Here is a 24,186-nt window from a genome sequence, read left to right on the forward strand (position 1 = left end):
GGAATTGGTTCCATCTGGTGGGTTACTGGTCTCGCTGACTTCATGAATGAAGCCGCGGACCCTCACGGTGAGTGTTACAGTTCTTAAAGATGGTGTGTCTGGAGTTTGTTCCTTCAGATATTCAGATGTGTCCAGAGTTTCTTCCTTCTGGTGGGTTCGTCATCCCACTGGCTTAAGGAATGAAGCTGCAGACCTTCGCAGTGAGCATTATAGCTCATAAAGGCAGCGCGTCCAGAGTTATTTGTTCCTCCTGGTGGGTTCCTGGTCTTGCTGGCTTCAGGAGTGAAGCTGCAGGCCTTCGCTGTGAGTGTTAACAGCTCGTAAAGGCAGTGTGGACCCAAAGAGTGAGCAGCAGCAAGATTTATTGTGAAGAGTGAAAGAACAAAGCTCCCACACTGTGGAGGGGACTCTAGCCAGTTGCCGCTGCTGGCTCTGGTGGCCAGCTTTTATTCTTTTATTTGGCCCTGCCCATGTCCTGCTGATTGGTCCATTTTACAGAGCGCTGATTGGTCCATTTTACAGAGTGCTGATTGGTCCGTTTTTACAGAGTGCTGATTGGTGCATTTACAAAGCTTTAGCCAGACAGACAATTTCCTCAAGTCCCTACTGGATGCTGGAAGTCCAGCTGGCTTCACCTCTCAAAACTTTTTAGATTAAAAAAATAGAACAAACTAGTTTTAGTAGACACTTTTAAAATGATAAAGCAACTTGTGTTAATTTAATTCCTATCACTATGACATAAATATCTAAGTAATGAAAGATAATATCTTTTATTATAAAGCTGCATAATGTGAAATCTTGCTGATGGTGTCACATCACTGGACATTACTGACACTTTTTATTAAAATACTAACATTCTACTGATCAGACCAATACAATTTTTCTATTATCAACTCAGTAATTTTTTATTATAATGGATCAGAGACATCTGAGAAATATATGTTTGAAATATAACAAGTATATTTCTTGTGACCTCGTGACTTAGTGTGTTTAGGCCAAGATAATATTGTCGCACAATGTGGGCTTTGGCGATATGATTCTACTAAGAAAGATTTTATTCAATATTGGAGTTTTAATAGTTCTACACATTAATATCCTAAAATACTTAATCTTATCTTGAAAAAAATTATCTTAGGATGACAGACAATAAAAACAAGTATCCCAATTACAACAGAACTTATTTAAGATAGAAGACCAAATATTAAGTTTCATCACAACTGTCTCTAATCAGCTGAGGACATAATGAGCCATCAACCTGGGATGACTGTATTATGCCAGACCCTTCATGAATGTAACCAAAGACTCTCTCCTGAACAATGTGCATGGTATTTCTTTAAAGATGTGTATAGACAACTGTGAACTCACTCCATATTATCCAACATCTGAGTTTTCTCGGTAATTATGATAAACACTTTGAACTACTTAAATCTATGACTTTCCCCTTTAGAGAGATCTTCAGTGAATTTTTTCGTTGAAACATGTTTCTTTGTCCGAGAAGTTGACACAGATTTATAATGTTGACTTTTTTAAGTTTGATAGTTACTTTGTTAAAGAATAAAACAATAACTCCTGAGATTTATGAAAACACACAAGTAAAGCAATCAAACACAACAGCAGCAGCAAGAACCTACTAAAAATTTTAATTTACAAAATTGATGTTTGTACAGTTACCTAAACTGATTATTATTAGCTTAATTCAAATTTAGAATAATTTATACTCCAGGAGCAAAATAAATAGCAGTGGATAAAAACTAGAATATAAAGATAGTAGGTAAGAAATTTTCTAGAACTAATTTGTTAACTTTTAGAAAAAAGAAAGGACCAAGTTGGATGAACCTTGATGAAGAATATAATCTGATTATTTTAAATAACATAGGGGGTGCAAATGTTCATTTAACTGGAAACTTATTATATAATTAAATACGTACTTAACATAGCAGTACTCTATATAGTGACCTGTCTCTTCGTGTGCCTATCATAAAGTATTTAAGTATATGTCTATATTTTCAACATGAGTTTTAAAATTAACTAATGAAGTAAATCATTACCAGTATCATGACAGTATTTTATATTAAAAAGTTTGGCCGGGTGTGGTGGCTCATGCCTGTAATCCCAGCACTTTGGGAAGCCAAGGCGGGCGGATCATGAGGTCAAGAAATCGAGACTATCCTGGCTAACTTGGTGAAACCTCCATCTCTACTAACAATACAAAAATTAGCCGAATGTTGTGGCGGGCGCCTGTAATCCCAGCTAGTCAGGAGGCTGAGGCAGGAAAATCGCTGGAACCCAGGAGGCGGAGGTTGCCTTGAGCCGAGATCATGCCACTGAAATCCAGACTGGCGACAGAGCGATACTCCATCAAAAAAAAAAAAAAAAAAAAAAAAAAAAAATCAAAGGTACCTTAGTGTTTACAGCAAAAATAATAAGAAAATACTTTATGGTTTATAATATGCAAAGTAAAGTTATGACAAATAGCATAAAGGCTGCATGATGAGAATTGCCAGTGTAATATTTTAAGGTTTTATGCTATTTATTAAGTGGTATAAAACCTGTAACTAACCATACTTAATTATGAAAGGCTGAATTATTTCACCCTAAGTTCAAAATAAATCCCAGGACACTTGTTTTCACTATCTCTGTTTCCTGGTTATATTATATACTTAGTACCTGTATTAGGCCATTCTTGCATTTCTATAAAAAAATACATGAGAACGGGTAATTTATAAGAAACAGGTTTAATTGACTCTCAGTTCTTCAGGCTATACGGGAAGCATAGACTTTCTATGCTTCTGGGGAGGCCTCAGGAAACTTTTACTCATGACAGAAGGCAAAGCAAGAGCAGGCACTTCACATGGGGAAAGCAGGAGCAAGAGAGAAAGTGTGGGATGGTGGTGGGGGAAGGTGCCACACACTTTTAAAGGACCAGATCTCCTGAGAGCTCACTCGCTATAGTGAAGACAGCACCAAGCCGTAAGGGATCCACTCCTATGACCCAAACACCTCTCACCAGGACCCACCTCCAACACTGGTGATTACAATTCAACACGACATTTGTACAACGACAGATATACATACTCTATCAGTACCCAAGCAACAAAAATTCAACAACAAAGAAATAGAAAACAACATTAATAGCAATGAGTGATTTTATAAATCTCGTTAAAAGAGTTAAAGAAATGGTATATAGTAAAATACTTATAAATACATAGCTGAATTCCCAAAAATAGGAAAAATGTTCCTAGTAACTATAAATAATTTAGACAATATAGGACTTCAGTGTGTATGCATGGCTGTCCCTGGAGAATGCCAGTCTGCAAATGCCTTGCCTATAATGATCACCTAGATACTGGGTACACAAAATTGGAAAGCCCTTCCTAAAGTCAATGATCTCAAAAGTTCAGCTTTTAAAGATCAGCTACACAAAAGTATCTGGTTTGGCTTAGAATTTGTGTGGGTAAAAAGCCACTTTAGAATGTGTAACCGTGGGCCATTCTCACATGAGCTTTTGGGTTGATTTCATATTAGTAGCATGATGTAGAGAATTTCACACTGAAAAATTAATAATTACAGAGTTTTAAGAATTGTAACAGTGTGTGCCTGTCAGAAAAAAACACTCTCAACAGGTCTCACACAATCCCTGCAGACTAAGTAAATTGTATCTTTGGAGGAAGGAAATAATTTCACAAAGTGAATGACAGACACAGGAGGAATTTGAGCTGAGAAACTGGTAGGCCTGTTGGCAACAAACTTAAGTGATTTAAACATATAACAATGTAAGCACAGATTTACAGAATTAAATGAGTAAATTGAAAGAAAAATCTATCAATTCAGGAGGCATTCTTAAAACTCTTAGTGATACAAAGGCACAGCAAATTTTTGGATTATTATAATTTTGTGTGAAAGAGAAAAAATAAGGAGAGCTATTTCCAAAATCACAGGAAAATGTTTTTTGACTTACAAATATTTTCACATGTCGAAATGTGATAAAATTTGCTATGATGAAGGTAGAATTTTCATCTGTGTATTTTCTTGATGAAGAAAATTAGGAATCTTTTTGTCAATATTGGGGATATGTTTCTTAACTTCTCAACTAATCATGGCAAACAATATCTAAACTTTATAGAAAATTACTGAGTATGCAAACAAAGGCTTGTCATCCACTATAATTAATACATGGAGTAGAAACAAAACAAAACGTGTATACTTTTAAATCATCATTCACATCTCTTCTCTTTAAATACCACATAAGCTTTTACATAAATTTTTGACTTATTTTGTTGAAATATAAAATGTATCAATTTTTTCCATACAGATATAGTCCCCTGAGAATACAAAATCTATGAGTGAGGGATATATTTGCTATATTTTAATACCAGTTTGAAATGTCAGTGCTTTTTTTCAAGGATACACTTTTAAGTCAAATGTGTAGCATTATGTCTTTTAAAAGAACTATAATATGTTGAAATCATAGATGTGATTTTCTGTGATGACTATCATTAAATAAAACATTAACTAAGAATGAATAACTAGCTATCAATTTTAATAAATACATAATATATTTATTAAAATATTAATATCAATACAATATCCTAAATTGCTCTTAGTGGCAGTATATGAAATTAATAGAAGTATAATTATGCTTTCTTCACGTACACTTCTGAAACATTAAAATTAAATATCTAATTATGTGCACTGGAAGGACCAACAAATAAGTAAACAAATACATAAATCTTTGTGCTGTTTTCATACTGCCTATTACTTCTATTGCCAAATTAAAAAAAAAAACACATTTTTTTTGAGGCAAAATTATCTGGTTGTAAATAAACCTTCACTTTCTTTCAGAGTTCTTGTATTCAGTTTTTTACAATAGACATTATTCTTAAAGCAGTTTTAGGTTTACAGCAAAATTGAGCAGAAAGTACAGTTTCGTGTATACCCTCCCCCAAGACATAGTCTCTCCTACTGTCAATATCCTTCATCAAGGGTATATGTTTGTTGCGATCTATGAACCTACATTGATACATCATTATCATCCAAAGTCCATAGTTTACATTAGGATTTATTCTTGTTTTATAGTATATGGTTTTACAAATATATTACATGCCATTGTAATTTCAAGTATAATTTCACTGCCGTGAAAATCCTTTGTGTCCCTACTATTCATTGCTCCCTCCTTGCTGACAATCACTGATATTGTTTTAGCATACTTTTTTATTGTCATATAATTGGAACCATAAATTATGTAGGCTTTTCATATTGGTTTCTTTCACTTAGTTATATGCATTTTAGTTTCCCCCATGTCTTTTCACGGCTCAATAGCACACTTCTTTTCAGCACTGAATAATATTTCATTGTCTCTATATATTACAATTTACTTATCTATTCACCTACTGAGGATCTCTTGGTTCTTTCTAAGTATTGGCAGTTATGAAGAAAGCTGCTATAAACATCCATGTTAGGTTTTTTTTTAGGTGTGTACATCTATGTGAAGGGCATGTTTTCAACTCTTTTAGGTAAGAGAGAAATTGCTGGGTCATATAGTATGAACATGTTTAGTTTTGTAAGAAATCACCAAACTATCTTCCAAAGGGGCTGCACCATTTTACATTCTCACCAACAATAGGAATTCCTGTTCTTCACATCCTTGTTAGAGGCATTTTAGACTTTGGCCATTTTAGTAAGTGTGTAGTGGGTCTCTTAGTTGTGTTAATTAGTGTTTTCCTGAATATATATGACGTGGAGCATCTTTCCATATGCTTATTTGCCAACTCTATGTCTTCTTTGTAGATCTGTTTATTCATATATGTTGGCCATTTAAAAAATTTGGTTGCTCATTTTCTTGCTGTTGAGTTTTAAGTGTTTTTTTATTTACTTAGGACAACAGTCTTTTGACAGATATATATTTTGCAAAAATTTTCTTCCAGTCAATGGATTGTCTTCTTATTTTCTTTACTTGTATCCAATTTTAACTTTTACTACAGCTATACAACCTGGAGTCATGCATAAATCAGTGTTATATAAAATACTTGACTAAATGTCTGTTCATTCTAGAATATTAGCTTTAGTGTCAGATGCACTTTGATTCTAATCCCACATCTTCCACTGACTGATTGTGTGACCTTTAAATTACTATCAAATCCTTTTAATATTTATCTCATCAGATGATTTGTTGTGAGAATTAAATAGCATTTGTGTTGTCAAAGCTCTGTCAGAATTTAAGGAGCAGAACAATATATGCAGATACACAAGCCAATGAGGTGATATTAGAAGAATACATGAGGAATTTATGAAACAGTGCAATTTCAGCTGCAGTAGTCAGAGCTCATGGGGGCTGCAATTCTGTTCAGCGGCTATACAATCATTTAGCACACAGTAAAGTCATATGGACTCAGTTCTTTATTGCTTCCTTAGCAGGAGCTATAAATTATTTGTTATTCTTGTGCTTCCATGCATCATAATGGTTTCTCCTGACTCCACTATTTGTGTGCTTCAGCTTCTGATATTCTTATACACTACCTATCCTCTATCTTCATGTTTTACACACAAAGTCTTCAAGAAAGAAGAACTGATTCATTTGGTTCACAAAACTTATACACCAAAATAATTATTAAACTGCTGCTTCATCTGTAGTTGGACAACTTTGGGTAAGATATTCACTGCGTGCACAATTAGCTGTTGCAGGAATGGTGAAACCTTGGGTTCAGCTGTAGCAAGAAAATTTCTCTGTGCTTTTCAAAAGTATTTCATTAAAATTGAAAAAATATATATATAATATTTATGTATAAAATACAACGTGTCATTTTGCACTATTATGCCTCAAAAATACTGCATTTCAATCACACTGTCTTTATATTCTAAATTAGCAAACGTGTCCCTTCCACAGGGTCTTTGGCTTTGTCCTTTACATTGCTGGGAACACACTTTCCTAGATATTTTCATAATTGGTCTGTTTGAATAATTCAGGACTCTCCTTAAATGTACTTTCTAAAGTGTTCGACTTTCCCTGGACAACCATCTAAGGTCACTCCCTATTCAATGACCATGTTTTATTTTCTCTACACTACACCCCACTGTCTAAAATTGTTTACTTTTTTGTTTGTTGGCCCATTGAAATATAAGTATCATCAAACCCTGGACTGTGGTCACTTTGTAATGCTAAATCACTGGCACCACACACTGACTAGGACAGAGGAGGTGCCTCTTAGGTGATTTTGAATACATGAATAACTTATTGGCAAGCACTTAGAACAAAATACTATAAAATACCTTGTACGATACAAGAGTTGATTCTGATAAATGCTCCCTAAAATTTAAGGTGTGAAAATGTTACATATTTTAAAATTTTTGAAAATAGAACTTGCGTATATTTCCTCAGTGTGTGTAGGCATTGTTTGTTGTTCGGTTTTTCAGGACCACTGAGTGTACTAAAAGACCTGAAACTCTGTTTGGGTGGGAACACTCCACAAATCCAAGCACAAAAGCATCTAGCTTCAATGCTCTCAGCAGCAATTAAAAAAAAATCACAACAACAACAACAAAAATTTAGACAAAAACAAAAATAAAACTAACAAATGAAAAATAACATTCTTTAAATTTTTTGAAATCTAGAAAGACCCATATCCTTTTAAATTTTCTGTAGTTTCTCACATGGTAGCAGTTCATTGGACAAGGAACCTTGGAACTCCTCAAAATAAATAGATAATAACATTTCACTTTTGTATAGAAAGTAATTGATAGTTATCCTTTCATTAATTTTTATGACACTATTTTTTGACCCATACCACATTAGGTGTATATAAGACTAAAAAAGTAAAAATAGAATGTGAGAGGAGGTGCAGAAAGAAAAAACGGGAATAGAACCAATAAAAATGCTTGTATTACTACTTAAGGAGTGTTAGCATTATCATAAGTACTAAAATGCAAAGACAAATTTTTGCTTCTGTTGCAACTGCTTTTGCCATTTTTGTCAACAAATCTTTGTCTGTGCCTATGTCCTGAATGGTATTGCTAGGTTTTTCTTCTACAGTTTTATAGTTTGGAATTTTACATTTAAGTTTTCAATCCATCTTGAGTAAATTTTTGTATAACAGCGCCCCCTGTCAGCAGGAAGTAGCTAAGACAGGTCGTCATCCATAATCTAATGGCAGTTAGATGTACCTTTTCAGAGGGGGACATGATATAGGAGGGAGGCAGGGAAGTGCTGCATACAGAAGAGTGGGGTCCCTGGTGAGGGCTCCACCCTCGGACCTGTGCCCATGGACCTAAGTGAGGACAGGCACTCCTGTTGTGGTAAACCAACGCGTATAAATAAAGCCAAAAGACTACATCAGTGCCAGATTATGAAAGACTTGATGGTGACAAGGAATTAGTTTTTTTTCTTTTGTGGACTGTGGGAAGCCACTGTCACCTTAAGGAACTGGTATAACATGATTGTGAATATTGAAATGTTAAATTTGGTAAGGATAGAGCATGCTTAACTTGTAGACTAAGTTGACTATCTTGGAATGAAAAGAAAAAAGGAGCATATACAGTATAATTTCATTAATATATATCAAGAAAGTGTCAGCTAATCGTAGTAACTGAAAAAAATGATTTGTGATTGGATACTGAGGGATTCCCAAGGGGCAAAACCTTCAGGGTATTGGAAATATTCATATCTTGATTGTGGTGATGGTTATGGGTATATTCAAATATAAAAATTGTCAAAGTATATGGTTTAAATATGTGCAGCTCACTCTATGTCAACTACAACTCAATAAAGCTGTTACAAGGAAATCACATATCAAAAGCAAAAATGAACTGTAAAAAGAAAGAAAGACAAAATTTAATGTATAAAATACAAATGATAAAAAATATTTAAAAATCATAAACCAAAATAATGATAAATTAGAGTTTTATCACTAACGTCAATTTTCATTAAAGCCTTCAATGCTCAATAAAATTATTTTGCTTATTTTTCTGACTTCCAACTAAAATTCACATGACATCAGGAATTTAATAATTTTTTCACTGTATCCAAAAGGGTATCTGGCACACAGTAAGTGCTTAAAACATAACAAAATGAATAAGTTAAAAAGAATGACTTCAAAGCAGTATCAACAAATTGATAAGGAAAAATCATTATTATGTATTTAAAAATAATGACAGGGAGAATATTTTTAGATTAAAACCCAAAAGATAGGGAGTGTTTGAGATTTAGGAAATTACATATGAAATGATAGGTATAAAAATGAGAAAATATTTTTATGTATTGAAAAAATTATTTTAAATCTGCAGATTAAAAGGGGCACACTATATAGCAAGAAAAAAATAATGTTGAAAAATCTATATTGACATATGTGGTAAACCACATTATTATTCAGCAAATAATTCCTTCTTACCCTTGGTAATTTCCTTTGTCCTAAAGTCTACTTTTTCTTATTTGCTACCATTTTATTTCCATCTAAAAAACTGTTTAGCAATTTTTTTAAAATAACAGATTTTTCTGCAATGAATTATTTCAGTTTTCTTTAATCTGAGAATGCATTTACTTCACCTTCATTGCTAAAGAATATTTTTACAGGATATAGATTTCTGGGATGATAGTTGATTTATTTCAGCTCTTTAAACATTTTATATTACTTTCTTCTGGACTTTGTGGTCTTTGAGAAGAAATATACTGTCACTTGAATTGTTATTAACCTATAAGTAGTGTATAATTTTACACAGGCTGCTTTCAGGATGCTTTTTTCTTTGTAACCAAATTTTTTTTTAGCAGTTTGATTATCATGTATCTCAGTATCAATTCTCTGTGTATCTACTGTTTGGAGTTCAGTGAGCTTCTTGAATCTATATGTTTATGTCTTCTGTCAAATTTTCCAGACTTTTAAAAAAAATTTTTTTGTATTTTTCTATGTAAATCTTTCTCAATTTAGACAAGTGGTCTCTCAAAGGAACCTGATGTTCTATTCTTTTTTATCCATCTTTGTTGGTCAGATTGGACATTTTTTCTTTCTTATTTCAACTTTTATTTTATGTTCATGTAAAAGTTTGTGTCTTGGGTTCATTGTATGATGTCGAGCGTGGGGTTACACATTAAAGTTTGTTTCATGGGTATATTGTATGATGTTGAGCTTAGGGGTACAAATGATCCCATTACCCAGGTGGTGAACATAGCACCCAATAGGTAGTTTTTTAAGCCCCTCCCATTCCTCTCTTCACCCTCTGATTTTCCCCAATGTCTACTGTTTCTTTCTTTGTGGCTATGTGTACTAAATGTGTAGCTCCCACTTATATGTGAGAAATGTAGTATTCGATTTTTTGTTCCTAATGTTAATTTGTTTAGGATAATAGCCTCCCAGCTATATCCATGTTGCTTTAAAGGATATGATTTTGTTCTTTTGTATGGCTACATAGTATTCCATGGTACATATGTACCATATTTTCTTTATCCAATCCGCTATTAATGGATATGTAGGTTGATTCTTTTTCTTTGCTACTGTAAATAATGTTGCAATGAACATACAAATGGATGTGTCTTTTTGGTAGCATGACTGATTTTCTTTTGGGTACATGCCCAGTAATGGGATTGCTGGGTCAATTGACAGTTTTAAGTTCTTTGAGAAATCTCCAAACTGCTTTCCCCAGTGGCTGAATGTACAGATCTATCTCACTGACTCCTTTGCTATCTCCATCATGTTATTAAATCCCAAACAGTAGGAGATTCTTGTTTTCCTGGGTTTAGTTTGTGTTATTAAGTTTTTCACCTATAAATTTTCATTTGATTTTTAAAAATGTTTCCATTCCTTGTATCATTTATTACTTTGCTGAGAATTTCTCTTTTCATTTGTTTCAAGGGTGATTGTTTTTGTTTGTTAGAATATTTTTACAAGATGTTGCTTTAAGCCTCTCAGATAAATGTAACATCTGTTGTTTCAATTTGATGTTTTGTTGATTGTCTTTTCCCATGTGAATTGATATTTTTCGGTTTCTTTTTATGCCAAGAAATTTTTAATTGTCTGTTGTTCATTTCTAATAGTATGTTGTGAGATTTTGGTGACTTTAAAAAATTCTATGGTACATGCTGGTATTTTTGTTGTTTGGACATAAAATCAACCTAGCTGATTGAAACTACGTTCTGTAGGTCATAGCTTCAATATGAGGATTGTTTTAAAATTTTTGCCTGGCTATTCAATGCTGGTTTATCTATGGCCTACTCACTGTGTAGTCTGGGCTTTGGCGGTGCTTTATGTCATAGTTCCAGTGTCTGTGCATGCCATTTGAACAGATTCACATTTGCAAACTTCAGGGTTGAGCTCAGGAGTTCATAAACAACTTTCTGGGCTTAATTTCCCAGGTTTGACTCTCTCTCTGATGCCCCTTGTACACTGTGGTTCTCTGCGATTTCTTTTTTTTTTTTCATCCTTTGGCCAGAGAGCTGGGCCTTCATTTACCTAGATCTGTCATAAACTTCCCACATCTGTGCCTATGTATGAGGCTAAGAGGCAAGAGAACAAAGAGAGGGAAAGAAAAGGAACAAAAACAGCAGAGATTTTCCCATCTTCTTGAGGCCACCATCCTCTGGAGAGCACATTTCGCTCCCTCTGAGTCTTAGATACTGCAGCCACCCATTCTCTCTGCTGCTGCTCCTAGTATAGGATGGACTTGTTTGGGTGCTGAGGTATAGAAGAAAAGAGAAAATATTAACAATTGATAATTTATTCAACTCTCTCTAAATCTCAGAAGACCATTGTTCCTCTCCTCAAGCCAGAACCAAAAGACTTTTCCTCAAGCTGACAGTCAAGGCCCATGCTCACTCCCACATCTCAAGCTGCATTGAGTCCAGGTAAGGGAAAAAAATGACAAAGTCACCTCTGCTTTGGTGATACTTTGAATTCTGTTTTCATTCCTCAATTCACTTCCTACTACTAACTTTTCAAGGCCTTCAAATACATGCTGTGTGCATTCTGTCCAGATTTTATGGCTGCATTCACTGGGAGATACAGGGCAGGGTGTATTTACACCTACATTACATAGAAGCAGAAACTTTGAACTTATTTTTATTTTCAAGAATTTTTTTTAAATTTTGTCAAAAAGAGCCATCATTAGTCCTAAAAAGAGATATCACTGAATTTGGAAATTCAGAATAACAAATTTTTAAAAATCACTTTAACACTTTATCTGTAGAATCTTCATCTATTGTAACTCATTTTTTTTTGCTGTAGTCATATAGAAAATTAGTCACAATTCATTTTGCCAATTAATGTGCATTGCAATGGGACAAATTCCTGTAAACCTTGGCATTTCATTTCTTCAGGAGTAAAAATGAATGAGTCAGGGCAAAATTTTCTAAATTATTAGTTTCAATTCAAATTATTTTATTTGAAAATCAAATTATAAAAGTCAAAAATTCTAGCTTTTTAGTGTTTATTACCTCTCTATGGCATGTTAACCTTGGATTCTTTTTCTTTTTGATGCTAAAAAATAAATTCAGTTCTATATTAAACTTATCTTATTCACTGATATGGCGAAGTTTCTGCTTCATGAGAGCAGAACTGTGCAACATCTCTTTTTAACTCCACATTCATTTATGACATGTTGGTAAGTTGAATGCAGCTAGAGTAGAAATATTTACCCACCAAAAGTTATTATTAAATGTAACGAATCAGGTTTTTTTCTTTTGGTTCTTTCTTATTTGAACCGGTTATTAAATATTTACTAGAACAACACTCCTTGTACTTCTCAAGAATAGGAATTTAACTTTATAGATAGAAAAATAATTTTATAGATGGCAAATGTTAAAGATGTATTAGGATATAGATTACATATATCAGTTCTTCTGGCAATACAATTTGCTGTCACATAATTTGGCTGTGACTTTTGAAATCTTGCCTAGCATAATCAGACACACTGTCAGATTCTGTCTGTAAATAAATAGAAATTGTACAAATAAGTCGTAGCTTACATAGCCAAAACCTTGTCCATTTTTTCAAAGCCTCTACTAATTGTGCTAGGAGCAATGCTGGCAAATATTGACTATAGAAACTGTAGATACAGCTTATATGCTATATCCAACTGTAAATCTATCTGAAATGGGGGAAATTTTTGCAGCAGCTGTAGTAAATTTGTTTCCAAGTAACATTCAAGTAGAAGAGGCTGGAAACATATTTTATGTGAATCACCTTGATGGAAACTAATCTTTTCCTTATAATAGTTCTTCCAAGAAGGTAGAGTTATCAAGACATATCTTCTCTGAAATGTGGAGAGAAGTTAGTTGATGGAGGGAAAAAGGGAGGTGCACATTAGTTTTGTACAGGAGTTGTGAAGTGATGAATGGCTGTCATCCAAGGCACATTTGCCCTGGTGATTTTATTATAGTACCACAATTCAAGTTATAGTCATCTTGTAGAATAAACACAAACCCAAATTGATCAAAACAAGAATGAACCATCTATTAGGGTGATAGTTATATAAACAAATCTAAAGATTACTATATGAAAACAGAATACCAACCATACTTTGCCATAGTACATGAACCAGGCTATACAACCAGGCAGACTGACCTGAAATGCCAAATCCTAATCAGAAGGTTATTGAAAAATATTGAATAAAATGAATGTATGATGGCATTGGTTCAAAGACAGCCTGATTCATTCATTTCTACAATAGGATTTATCTAATAACTGAAGCTGTAATTCTTTAAATTATTGGCCGAGATAACCAGCGCTGTCTCCACATTAGGGATGAGCTTGGGTTTCGGAATGCACCATCCAAAATCTATTAGATGTTACTGTGACTCAGCTGATATGACAACTCTATCTGATATTCAGATGGAGGCATTCTCTTATTTTGTGTTGCTTTTTAAGAATTATGGTGTTTTAGACCAGCTGCAATGGCTCACGTCTGTAATCCCAACATTATGGGAGCCTGAGGTTGGAGGATTGCTTGAGCTCAGGAGTTTGAGACCAGCCTGGGCAACATAGCAAGACCTCATCTCTTTTTTAAAAATTATCTGGGCATGGTGATGCCTACCTACAGTCCCAGCTACTCAGGAGGCTAAGGAGGGAGGATCACTTGAGTCTGGGAGATGGAGGCTTCAGTGTGCTGTGATCACACCACTGTACTCCTGCCTGGACAACAGAGTGAGACCTTGTCTCAAAATAAATAACTGAACAAATACAAATAAAATAAAAATAATGGTGCTTATCCAGATTAAAAAAAATTGTTCCTCTTCCCCTATATCTGAAATTGTAGAAGGAAAGAACAAACTTATTTATAAAAGTAGAATTTTTCCCATTATTTTGACCTGCATTAATAATATTAAAGTAACTTTGTAAGCCTGACACGGTTGTGTCTTATAATTAGTGTGCAGAAGATGCTGTGATATACTTATTTCTATTTATTTCTCTAATCCCTACCTCCAAAAGCATTTGATACAATTAACAGGTAGAAATACAGCAAAAAACGTAAGATTCAACAGGATACAGCAATCCTCTTTGGCAATGTGACAATTGTGGTTGTGTAGATTCCTTTTTGCTTCTGAATATATAAAAAAATTAGATTGAAATTTTTAGGAAATGCAAACATAAGATCCAAAGAAAATACTCAAATATCAGAAATTAACTCTACCAAATAAACCCTACTCATGAGTTGAAGGAAAAATAAAGAAAGCTTGTTTTCTGGATGGTATTGAAGGGGAGAAAGAAAAGTGATTTGGTAACAGAAAATTAAATTTTCTAAAATCTAAGAGAAAATATATGATTACCTGATTACTTTCTACCTTGAATCATTGACCACAGATTGAAAGACCCTCTGTATAAGAAGTTGGATTTTTTTTCACATTACAGGTGGGCTAGTTTGGACAGAAATTGTTTCATTTTCATAGAATTTCCTGAAAAACATAAGACATAGCTGATACATATTTGTAAAATAAAGTTGTATATTCTACAGCCTTGATAATAGACTGTCTGGTTTCAAAAAGATATAAGAAGCAAAAATTCAATAAATTGGTTTGCTGTAAGGACTGTGGACATCCCAACTGATGATGAAATAATTCTCATTGCTCTATTTACAGCCTCAACAGAGACAATTTTACATTTCAAGTACTTCACTTGAAATATTATATCTTTATATGTCAAATTCTGTGACCAAAACCCAGATCAAACTAGCTTAACCAAAAAAAAATAGAATATTAATATATTGCCTCACACAGCTGGGAACTGGGAATTTGGTGGTTTCTGCTAGCTTCAGCTATGAATAGACCCATGGACTTAAATTAGTCTCTAGCTTTTGTCTCCCTCCCTACTTTTTTCTTGCCTTCTCTAGTCTTTGCTTAGCTGGATTTTTCAAGGATAATCTCACTACTTGTTGAAATATATGACTATCAACTTCACTGATGCAAATCTTCTCAGTCTAATCTCCTTCTCAGGAAAATATCTTTCCTGATAGCTCAGGCATAACATCTCCAGTCAGATTTTTATTTTCTCAGCTTGAGTTACATAAACCTCTGAAACAAACAAGTCGCCAAACTTATGAGGTTGTCTAGTTGCTTTGATTTGTGTCACATGCCTACCTCACCCTTCAGGTTATGAATTTGCTTCATCTAAACTGTATGGTATGTGTTCCCATAAGGAAAGAGAGAGAAGGAAACAATTACAACGTCTGATGTCCACTGTAGTGCCCTTTCCAAAGGCATTTTCCATTGCTCGAGGACATTCACTTTCCAATATCTCCATTTTTCTGTCTACACCAAAAAGAATAGGGTATAGAGAGAAAGATGGGCTAAATTGATGAGCACTCTTTCCCCTGTCTTTGAGTTGCATTTAGGTAACAGAATCCCAGGACCTGGCTGCGGGATAATGAGAATTAGGTTGATTATTCTACCAAATTTTCCATGTACAGTCACTTGAAGCTAATTACATTCATAGGTCATAGATTCTTTCAAGGTGCACTTTTTCTCATTAATCTCACCCCACCATTAATTATTCAAATCTGATAGTGCTCTTTGTCTCCTCTTGGAAATCTGATTGGTCACTGTCTTTATTTGTCTTTATTGGTTTCATGATTTTTAATGTTTTCAACTATTAATTTTGTATTTATTATTTCCTCCTTTTAATGTTGATTAGTTTATTGTTAATTTTCTAGTTTGCTAGTTGAAGCCTTACTATCTTGTCCATTTTTGCTTCTATAACAAAATACCACAGACTGGCTAATATGTAAATAATAGAAATGTATTTCTCACAGTTCTGAGGCTGTATGTACAAAATCAAGGCATGGGCAGGTTTGATGTCTGGTGAGGCCCTGGCCTGTGCTTCAAGATAGGAACTTGTTGCTGTATTCTCATATGGGAGAAGGTATAAGGGCTAAAGGGCCTAACATTTTGTCTTCAAGCTCTTTTATAAAAGTCCTGATCCATTTTTGACGGAGGACCTCTCATGACTTAATCACCTTTCAGATGGCTTCAACTCTTAATACTATTGCATTGGGAATTAAGTTTCAACATGAATTTTGGAGGGGACAGAAACCTTCAAACAGCAAGGCTGATTTTACATATTTTTTTATCTTTTCATAGGTCTGGATACTGATTTCTAACTTCAGACTTAGAAATAGCCCATCTACAAGAAGCTCATAAAGTCTAGCTAACTCCTTTCCTCCACTTGTCATACATAAACTGCCCACACCTATGGCTCCAGTTTGCTGCTACCTTGTCCGTGGGAGCAACCCCTAATGTGGCCCTGTCTGGCAGCCTTCTCTAATTCACAACTGTAAGTAGCAGAGTTTTTCCTTTCATCTATCTGAGTGTCAGTGTGTTGTGTCAAACCATCTAGAAGATCTTTAAATATTAAAGAACATATTACTCCTTGATTGTCATCCATATTTTTCATTCTCTCAACAGCTTTGTCAATTACTATTTTACACCTCTTTTATCCTAAAGTATTTCATGCTAGTAATCTAGGATGTGTCTAATTATATAAATTCATACAATAACTTATTTATGAGGTGATTAGCATAGTTTCCCGTACATGTCTTTCATTGTCTTCCAATTATTTATTCTGTTTTATCATTCCAAATGGCTTTCTAATAGATTGGATTAGGGTTTTCATTTCCTTATACCCTTCTTCTATAGGAAATATATATCTTTGCCCTTTGATATGTGACCCTCTAGTTTCCTTCTAGTAAGGTGTATTATAGTTGCCTGATCCATAAGTGTTGGGCTTAGTTTGCCATTTGATTTGTTTTGGCCTATAGGTTTTGAGTTGAAGTGACAGTGTGACAGTTCCAGGACAAAGTATTGAAATGCAGTACAGGTCAAGTATTTCTGATTCAAAAATCTCAAATCCAAAAAGCTCCAAAATGTAAATTTTTTTGCACTGATTGATGCTCAAAGAAAATGCTCATTGTAACATTTAGGATGTCATACTTTCATATTAGGGATACTGAACCAGTAAGTATAAAATGTAAATATTCCAAAATCAGAAAAAAACCTCCAAAATCTGAAGCATTTCTGGTCCCAAGTATTTTGGATAAATAATACACAACTTGTATGTATTTCTGCTCTTCTTATGCTCTGCTCTAGTATATGCCATGAGAAGAAACATTGGCTGATTAGGCTTTTATCCAAGGACAAGGAGAGATATGAGGGGTAATTGTATTCATTTTCTATTGTTGTAATAATAAATTACCACAAATTTAGTGTTTATACAACATGACACAAATATATTACCCTACTAGATCAAAAACTTATCTGAGTTCTTGCTGGGCTAAAATCAAGGTGTTGGCAGGGTTGTATTCCTTTTGGAGGATCTAGGGGAGGATTTATTTATTGATCTTAAAAAATTATACTTAATAGAGACCTTTGTTGTTGTAAGACTCCTGGCTGTCAGACGAAGGCCAGCCTTGTCTTTTAGAACCAACATACATTTTTTTTTTCTGCTGGTGGCCTCATTACTCCATCACTTAGTCCAATAATGATAGGAGGAGTTTCTCTTACATTTTGAATATTGCCTCCTTGTTCTCTCTCATCACTTTAACACAACCAGGGGAAGTTCTCTCATTTTAAGTATTCAAATAATTAGAATGGGCCCACTGAGTTAATTCAGTATAATTTCCCCGTTTCAAAATCCATAAACTTAATTACATTTGCAAAGTCCCTTTTGCCCTGTTAGGTAACATATTCACAGATCTGTGGATAAAGGTGTAGATATCTTTGGTGAGGTGTTATTTTGCCTAGCACGATAACTGACAGCCAATTGGTATCCTGGAGAATGAAGCAGAGCCTCTCAATAGAATCTGTGCTGAAGCCTTGGGGAACAGAAGTGAACTCTATTTGCTGGAGCCAAGTCCACCCATCTTACAGACTCAAGCAAAACTGTTAAATTGGACTGAATCTTGATTCTCTAAGCCAAATTTGGCCTGCATATCCATAAACATAATAAATACGTGTTGGTATTTGGCAATTTTGTTACAGCATTATTACATTAAAACAGACCAGTACAGAATAAGTACAAAAGTAACAGTAGGAGCAACATGAATGTTGTTATATAGTGGATCCAGTGGTATTTGTAGTATCTATGACAGATAGATATAATGCACAGAACTTTGGTAATCAGCATTAATCCTTATGATTTTATAGCTAAGCCTTGCACATTTTCTATGTATCACTCCTGATAAATATTTCTGGCTTAATACTGTGCCCTGGAAAATGACTAAGTGCTTCACCACGAGCCATCAAATTATCATATAACCTAAGATTTCCATTTTGAAATCAGTGTTTTCTGATCTACCAAGTCATAAATTTGGATGTGCACAGCAACATTCTATAATCAAATAGAAGTGTGATATATAAAATCAAGCTCAAGGGACTCCACAAAGCACAAGTAAGTTCCATTAGTAACTAGCTCAGTTTCTCATGGTATATTCCTAATACATAGCCCCTTCTTCGACCCACATGTATGACCTCACAAGAAATTCCCTATAACTAGCCAGCTGAAGAAAAATAGTTGAACTGGTTTACAAATGATTCTGGCATTTGTATTATTATTATATTTCAGCATGACCTAGTGGTGGCAAATAGCAACATTACAGCCCCTATCAGGAGGACCTTGAACGCTGCTGGTGAAGGAAAATCTCAGTAGACAGAAATTCAAGCAACATATCTAATTGTTCACTTTACCAGGAGGAATAAATAATCTGAGCTATAAATCTGCAGTGATCCATGAGCCATGACTCACATGTTGGCTGGATGTTCATGGAGTAGAAAAGAACACAATTCACAAATTGGTTACAAGACATCTAGGGAGGAAAAAAGTAAAAGGATATCTGAGAATGGGCAAAAAGTGAAACCACAACAGTTAATTCCCTCAATATCCAGGTAGGAAAGATGATCAGTTCTGTAAATATCTGATAGCCTCTTTTCCCAGAAATGCCAGTTCTTTCTCAATGGCCTCTTGAATTAAGTGGCCATGATAGCAGGAGTAGAACTTAGCAGGGAGCTCTAAAACAGATACTTTCTCTATTAAAGATCTGATCTGATGTAGCTTACTTGGCAGTAACAGTGATTAGTCATGAACTCCCAATATAATAACATCCCTGGAGACAAACACGTCACCTAATAGCAGGTTGGTTATATTGCATACCTTCATATTGTAAATGGCAGGATATGTATTCTTTTAGAATAGACACTTGTTGTTAATATGTATTTCTCTTTCTTGCCTTATAGAATACCCTAAAAATAATAATGTAGCATAATTTACCATAAAGCCTTGTCATTCATTACCTGAAAACTATTTTATAGAGCAGCAGAATGATATTTGAAGAACAGTACTAACAGGGAAAACCCTTTGTGTGGCGGGGCAATGTCCTAGATTTGTTATATGCTCTGAACCATTGATCAATGTTACAAAGCACTTTCTCTTACAGCCAACATTCATGGGCCCAAGGGCCAAGGAGTAGACGTGAGAGGAGTTGTTCACTCTATAGATGTTAATTTCCCAATAGCAAAATTTTGTTTTCTATCTCCGCAACATTAGGCTCTGATGGTTTGGAGACTGTTGTCCCCGTGGGAAGTATGCTATTACCAAGGCATGCAAGATTGTGTCTATTAAATCAGAAGCTAAGCATTTTTGTATTCCTTCTGCCACAGAAGCATTTGGCAAAAAGAAGGGATTTACTGTATTAGCTGGAATAATTTATCATGATTGATTTTCTACTGTTCAATGGAGGCAGAAGATTCTCTTACCCCCCAGGAAAAGAACCATGACTAGCTGGCACACTGGCTGAGGATGAAGGGAATGAGGACTGGGTAGTGAAAAGAAAAGTTACAGATGCCAACTATGAATATGAGATCATTTGCATAAACAAGGATGGTAGTAGTTATCCATATTTTCTTCTTGCTTATATATATGCATATATATATATTTTGTATCTATTAACAAATAATGTTTTAATCTTTCTCACTATAGTTCCTTTATTATCTAATATAAACAGCGTCACTAAAAATTGCTCATATAATTTAGTCTTTAAGTTTTAAGATACAAAAGAATGATTGTGACTGAACTAGAAAAGAAACAAAATTCATTCAGAGATAGATAGAATGTCACACAAGGTTTTGTATTTTCTCTTGATTATGTGTGTTTGAGCTTATAAGGGTCATTCTGAACTAGGTAAGAAAAGTATGATGGTATTACCTTTGGTCAGAACTGAAAATATGGATAAAAGGGAGTTGTGGTTTGTAACTGCTGAGTCCAAAAATCCATGCATTGAGAAGGACCACTGGAGGCTGGTTAGGCATCAACACCATCAAGGAAGTGATGGAGTTCCAAAGTGCCCCTCATTGTACAGTTCTTGGATAAGGCTCCCTTATGTGAGGAATTCAGGGTATTTGGAATACTGTAATGAAGGTGAAGCTATCATTCTCTCTGGGCAAAGGCAAAGTTCACACAGCAACATTCTTGCATGTTCTTGAGGACCACTGTTTTCACTGTTCCAGACTGGGTAATTTATGGTAGCTTCTTAGAAGTCCTCAAAGAACACAACAGCTTGCAGGCAGATGCCTGAGGACTTCTAATTCAACTCTTCAGGTGAAAAACTTCAGTTCAAATTCTGTGACCTTCGGTGGGAACTCCCCAAACAATTAATGGAAAGTTTTCATGAATTCCACTCCTCAGCCAGTAGCAGAGTCATGTAAATAACTCTATTCAGTTGCAATCAGTTTCTATTTTCCTTACTAAATCCAGACTGATATTGGATTGTAGCTCCTGGAGGACTGTAAATTGAATACATGTTTTCTGTGCCATCTTAGTTATTAAAGCTGAACAATTGTTCAATCAACTGTCTATGAGGTCAAATTTTGCTCTTCAGTTCATACGGTGAAAAAGCTAAAAAAGGGAAATTGTTGGGAATTCTGGAATGACATGTTTCCCATGTCATCACCTTCCATCCTGAGTATAATTGGCAAAGTATCCTCTCTTGACTATTTAGAGGTCTTTACTTATTTATCTAGGATATGGTAGCATTGATTGCATATTTTTCTCCTCTTAACAACTGGACTTCCCTCTGAGAGTTTAGATCTGCGAAATGGTGATTCAATCTTCACTGAGATTTCTGGATATTAGCTACTTCAGTGATGGAGCAGGAAATAGAAAAAAAGGAAAGAAAAACAACAAAAACCTTTATTTGTACAATTAAATAAACTATTTATTAGTATTATAATTAAATAAATTTTTATAACAATTAAACATTAACTCTTTAATGCCCAGGATTTTTTAGCTATACGTGGACATTAATATTTTTGTAGTACTCAATTTCTAAAATCATGTGAGATGTAATTTCATTAAAACAATATCTTGTGATAAGAATTTCTTTAAATAATTTTAGTAGGCTTCAAATATCTTCAAACTTTGATTTTTTTTTCCTGAAACACACTTTCTTTGAAATATTGAAAATTATGTTTTCCGAAGAAATTTTTGTTCAACCTGCAGTACAAAATTTAGAGACTGTCAGAGTCACAGCACTGAAATCCTTAATCCTTTGATGGCATGGCCCTAAATCATGACTGCTTGCATGTTTTTTTTTTTTCCTCTTAACATGGTTATGAGTAAATGGAAACATTCAAGCTGGGAAAATTGAGGTCTGTGCTGAGGATAGATAATCAGACATAATAGGAGCTGGAAACAGACTGTAGGTTATATAATTTAATATCAGCAACACCAACTGGAAAGTAGTCAACAGGAAATTATAAAATTTCACTGACAACATTTTGAGAATGATGTATTCAATTCACTCAATGTCGTCTACAATTGACCACTTACTTGCTAGAACTAGCAAGATATACTTACTTCTGACAGTAATCCTTGCTATTGATTTCCAAAGTCTGCTTCAGCTAAAGTCAGTTGACATTTATATCACTAACGTAGCAGAGATGAAATTTTGAGGAGGTTATTGCTCTGCCCTGAGGGGTAGCAGCAGCACAAAACATACAAAGCTTTGATGTGGGTTCTAAGGTAGAGGGATAGAAAATGTATGTGAAAGTAGCAGTTCTTTATTTTCATACACCAATTTAGCTGCACAATGGACTACACTGTTGTAATTGGAGTGACTAAAGAGAAAGGCAAATTTTAGTGAATGGATTTATAAGCCGATATCATCTGGGTGAATTCAACTGTTAATAAGCATAATGGAGAAAGAGAAGTATCAAATTAAGTGTGATTAAACTGAGGAAATAAGCCTTTTAAGACTCTAAACATTTTCTTTGGAATCTAGATAAGAACCAAACCTCCCTGAATTCTCTGATATCTGTGCCTAAGCAATATAATAAAGGCAGTAACTAGCACGATTCAGTATCACTGTCTCAGTTATAATGCTATTAATGTTATTAAATTTGGATGGTTCGTCTCTGTTTCTTTGCTGCACTGATATTGCTATCATATTGGACGATAAATTCAATTTCCCATCCAATATTGCTGCAAACCTATTTGAAGATATGTTACAGAATCTACAGTCCTGCTCTTTTGGTAATTTCCAGTGTTTATTTTTCTTTAATATTAATTAAATTACATTATTACCCACTGCATTACTCCCATCAGTCCACTTGCTTTTGATGATTTAATAACTTCATTATAGCTTTCAGCCTGGTCTATAACAGATTTCCATTTTAACTCTCTTCTCTATTTATAATTAGTCTGATACTTAGAGCTCATTCTAGAAAGATTCCAATATCTATTTTAGTATTTTTATATTTTTTTAATTTTTATACCCAATTATGAAAATAGCTACATTTAGACAAATTTGTATCCATCAAGTTGCAATAATGCCATTAGTATTATTTAAATTAAAAATTCAGTAAATATTTGATGATATCTACACTACTGAATAAACTGAGGATGTCATAGCATTTGCAAATAACTTTGTATGGTTTCTCAGTTACTTATAAATCTTTTTGGAAAAGTTGGGGACTTAAGAAATGTTTTGAAATTCCATTTACTTTATAATATGCATTTAGTTAAATGGAGGCAATCCCACAACCATGTGAGACGTATAGAAAAAGCTGGTTTGTACTGCAAATTTATTTAGTTATATACAGTAAAATAATTTTTGCAATGTAAAATAAGACTTCTACTTTATCGGGTGAATATATTTTTAAAATATCACCAGATTTGAAGAGGATGAGAATGGTAAATGTTTTTGTCCTTTTTTTTTTTTTTTTTTTTTTTTGTAGAGACACTGTCTCTACATATGTTGCGCAGGCTGGTCTTGAACTCCTGAGCTCAAAGTATTTTTCTGCCTTGGCTCACCAAAGTGTTGGGATTACAGACGTGAGCCACCACACCCAGACTATTTTGTCTTTTAAACTCTGTACAAGTAGTCTCTCATGAAGCAGATAACACAGATTTTGCTATAGGTAAGAAATTATAACTAGAACTCAAAGGCCATATACGATGATCCTGTTTTGTATAATACAAGGAAATAATAGTTTTTTGTGTTTTTCAAGAAGATTAAGACAAATCACAAGGTTGTTAATAAACTAACACCATTTTTAATTTTTACCAAAATCACAGATTTTGTAAAAATTTTATTATTAAAATTTTTTAGATGTAAAATTATGAAACGATGAAAGTCCTCTCTCCAGATAATCACATTATTTTAAAAACATAAATAAATGTTTAAAATTCAAATATATTAAATATGTAAAATAAAAAGGAAAATTTCATA

General features: G+C 34.1%; 1 long non-coding RNA gene across 1 annotated transcript in view; it reads left to right on the forward strand.

The window, feature by feature from the left end:
• LOC129059477 (uncharacterized) overlaps window positions 1-21,633 on the forward strand; it is a 33,452-nt gene extending 11,819 nt beyond the window's left edge. Inside the window, exons 2-3 of the long non-coding RNA XR_008525401.2 lie at window positions 11,722-11,824; window positions 16,550-21,633. This is a non-coding gene — a long non-coding RNA (uncharacterized LOC129059477). The remainder of the gene's footprint in view (window positions 1-11,721; window positions 11,825-16,549) is intronic.
• Window positions 21,634-24,186: the final 2,553 nt, after the last annotated feature.

This window comes from Pongo abelii, chromosome 4, assembly GCF_028885655.2.
Source record: "Pongo abelii isolate AG06213 chromosome 4, NHGRI_mPonAbe1-v2.0_pri, whole genome shotgun sequence".
NCBI classification, from domain to species: domain Eukaryota; kingdom Metazoa; phylum Chordata; class Mammalia; order Primates; family Hominidae; genus Pongo; species Pongo abelii.